At 33.5% G+C, this 4014-nt stretch overlaps 1 non-coding gene across 1 annotated transcript; it reads right to left on the reverse strand.

Moving 5' to 3' along the window:
• Positions 1–556: 556 nt before the first annotated feature.
• Positions 557–663, reverse strand: LOC116281364 (U6 spliceosomal RNA). The gene has a single exon (XR_004190812.1). It is a non-coding gene; the product is annotated as a U6 spliceosomal RNA (small nuclear RNA).
• Positions 664–4014: the final 3351 nt, after the last annotated feature.

A 4014-nucleotide genomic window follows, 5' to 3' on the forward strand; every position in this document is an offset into this window, starting at 1 on the left:
GGACTGTCCCTTGCAGTCCAACCTAGCCAGAAAGGTACTGGAAAGGGCATTCTGGAGAATGTAGTATAGAAAGTAAAGACATTCGGTTAATAATGAAAAATCTTCCCACAAAGAAAAGCGTAGACCCAGATGGCTTCATTGTTGAATGCAACCAAACATTTAGACTATAAATAGTATCAGTTCTTTACAAACTCTTCCAGGAAATAGAAGAGGAGGCCAACTCATTCTGTGAGGCCACTCTGATACCAAAGCCAGACAGAGACATCACAAGAAAAGAAAGTTCAGACCAACATCTCTTATGAATATACATATAAAAAATCCTCAAAAAAATTAGTAAACCAAATCCAGAAATGTGTAAAACGGATGATATACATGATCAAGTGGAATTCATTCCAGGAATTCAAGGTTGATTTAACAGCTGAAAATCAATTAATACCGAATACTAATAGAAAAAATAGGACTGAAACCATGATATAGACAGAAAAACCATTTTGACAAAATGCAACACCCATTTCATTTATTTATTTATTTATATATTTATTTATTTATTTATTTTTTAAATATGGAACGCTTCACGAATTTGCGTGTCATCCTTGAGCAGGGGCCATGCTAATCTTCTCTGTATCGTTCCAATTTTAGTATATGTGCTGCCGAAGCGAGCACATGCAACACCCATTTATGATACAAACTTTGGACTACCCAGAAATAGAAAAAGCTTTCTCAACTTGATAAAGGGCATTTGTGAAAAACCCATGGGTAGTATTATACTTAAAGGTAAAGGAACGCATATTTTCTTCTAAGATCAGGAAAAGGCAAGGACATCTAACACACCACATATTCAACACTGGAAGTTCTAGTTAGTGCATTAAGGCAAAAAAAAAAAAAGCATAAAAGGCATTAAAATTGAACAGGAAGGGGAGGGTATAGCTCAAGTGGTAGAGCGCATGCTTAGCATGCACGAGGTCCTGGGTTCAATCCCCAGTGCCTCCTCTGAAAAATAAATAAGTAAACCTAATTACCTCCCCACCAAAAAAAAATTTTTTTTAATTAAAAAAAATTGAAAAGGAAGAAGTAAAACTGTATTTATTCACAGATAACATGATCCCAGATGTGTAAATCCTAAGTAATTTGTGTGTGCATACACACAAAAAACCCTACATGAATTATAAACAACTTCAACAGGATTGCAGGATACAAAATCAATATACAAAATTCAATTATATTTCTGCATACTAGCAATAAACAGACTTATCTGAAGTTAAGAAAGCAATTCCATTTACAATAAATACTTTAGAATAAAAATTTAAAAGAAAAGATAAAACATACACTGAAAACTATACACAGTGTTGAGAGAAATAAAGATAAAAATAAATTGGGAGATGCTTATGTTCATGAATTAGAAGGCACAATATTATTAAGATGGAAATTTTTTCAAAATTGACCCATAAGTTCCACACAAGTTCTGTGAAATCTCAGCAATTTTTCTTATAGACGTGACCAAGCAAATACTCAGAACAGCCAAACAGTCTTGAAAAAGAGGAACATAAAATTTTTTAAAAATAAAATTTAATTAAAAGAAAAAGAGGAACAAAGCTGGAGGACTGATACTTTGCACTTTCAAAACCTACTATAAATCTAAGTAATCAACACCATGATACTGACATAAGTCTAGATAGATCGATCAATGGAAAAGACTAAAGGGGTCCAGATAATCAAAGGAATTGAATAAACTGGTAAACCCTTATATTTATGGTTAATTTTCAACAATATGCCAAAGCAATTTGATGGAGAAAGGAATTTTCAACAAATAATTTTGAAACAATTGGAAATATTCATACAAAAAGATAAATTTAAACTCTTACTTCACATCATATACAGAAATTAACTCAAAATGGATCATAGACTTCAATGTAAGAACTAAGTCCATAAAACTTTTAAAGCACAATTTAGAACAAATGGTTCATGATCTTGGGTGAAGAGAACTTAGATATGTCACAAAAAAGCATGATTTCTAAAAGAAAATGATTGATTGGACTTTATCAAAATTAAAAATCTTTTCATTTGAAAAGACACCATTAAGTAAGTTAAAAGGCAAGCCACAGATGGAAAGAAATTATTTGTTAAGTCATATATGTTATAAAGAACTTCTATTAAAAGAACTCTTAAACTTAGTAAAACTAAAATAAAAATCCAATTTATAAATGGGCAAAAATTTGAACAGATGTTTCACCAAAGAAATGGCCAATAAACTCATGAAAGTATCATTAGTTATTAGGGAAATGCAAATATAAACCATGAGATAGAATTTCACAACCACAAGTATGGCTAAAATTTAAAACAACAACAACAACAAAAACAAAACAAAACAAAAAACAGGACTATGACCCAGAATTCCATTCCAAAGAAATCCCCAAGAGAAACAAAAACATGAATGATCATATTAGCATTAGCCATAATAATCAAAAAGTGGAAACCATCGAAATGTCTACCAGCTGGAGGATGGAGAAACAAAGAATTCTCTACAATGGAATTCTTTTCAGTTATTAAAAGGAATGAAGTAGTGATAAATGCTACAAACTGGATGAGCCTCAAAAGTATCATGTTAAGTGAAAGTAGCCAGAAGTAAAAGACCACTTAGTCTATAATTCCATTCACATGAAATGTCTATAACAGGGAACTCTATAGAGACAGAAAGTAGATTAGTAGTTGCCTAGGGCAGAGTTGAAATCAGGAATTGACTAAAATTAGGCATGAGAAATCTTCTGAGGTTGATGGAAATGTTTCTAAAATTAGATTGTGGTGATGATTGTCAAGTTCTGTAAATTTCCTAAAAATCATGAACGTTTACACTTAGGTGAATTTTAGGATTTGTAAATTATAATTTATTAAAGTTGTTTTTTTTTTTAAAAGAATCCTTGTGCTACCAATATACTGAACAGTGTATGAACCTTCTTAAACTGCTCTGTTTTCCTCCAAATGCTGCCTTCGTGTCTCCCCAGTTCCCTCAATAGAACATCTCAGGAAGATCTCATGGCTTGAAGAACCTCAATTAGTGATTAGGACTCACTCTCTGATACCGAAAATCCGATCTAGTCTACACCGAAACTTCAACCTGATATCCCGCCCCAGGTCCCCTCCCTCCACTCTGCCCTGAGCTGTACCACGGCCCTTGCTTAGGGGAAGGAGTCATGGTTTCCTCTGACTGGCTTCCTGCAGGGCTCCTTTATGACTTTTCCTTCCTGGCTTGTTGGGAGCCTGGGAAAAGGAGGCAGACGTCTCTTCTGTGACTGATGGAGGAGGCTTCACGCTGACCACTCAGGGGACAGGAGTGCTGCAGGAAAAGGATGCTAGAAGTTCACTGTCCAGGGTGGAGCTGGACCATGGAGAAAGAATTCTTGGGGAGGGGCTGGGAACTTGAGCTAAGATTCTGTTTCTCTGCTGGGAAATTCTGCCTAGGCCAGTTCATGGTGAAGTTAGAGAGTGGAGTTCAAATTTAAAAAGAAAAAAACCTCACAGACATAGAAAACAAACTTATGGTTATTGGTGAGAAGTGGGTGGGAAGGGATAAATTGGGAGTTTGAGATTTGCAGATACTAACTAGATATAAAATAGATAAACAGGTTTCTACCATATAGCACAGAGAACTACATTGAATATCTTGTAGTTACCTATAATGAAAAGAATATGAAAACAAGCATATGTAGGACTGAAAAATTATGCTGTACACCAGAAATTGATACAACATTGTAAACTGATTATACTATAATAATAATAATAATAATAATAATAATAATAATAATAATAATAATAATAATAATAATAATAAAAAACAAGAGTTATTACAGGGTCAGAACAGGGTCTAGGAACTATGACCCCATGCCTGTGTTTGTATGCTCCATGAGCAAGAATGGGTTTTATATTATTAACAAGGTTGAAATATTAAAGGAAGAATACTATTTCTTTTTTAAAAAATTCTTATTTTTTATTGAAGTGTAGTCAATTTACAACGTTAGT

The sequence above is a fragment of the Vicugna pacos genome, chromosome 7 (assembly GCF_048564905.1).
Source record: "Vicugna pacos chromosome 7, VicPac4, whole genome shotgun sequence".
Lineage (NCBI taxonomy): Eukaryota > Metazoa > Chordata > Mammalia > Artiodactyla > Camelidae > Vicugna > Vicugna pacos.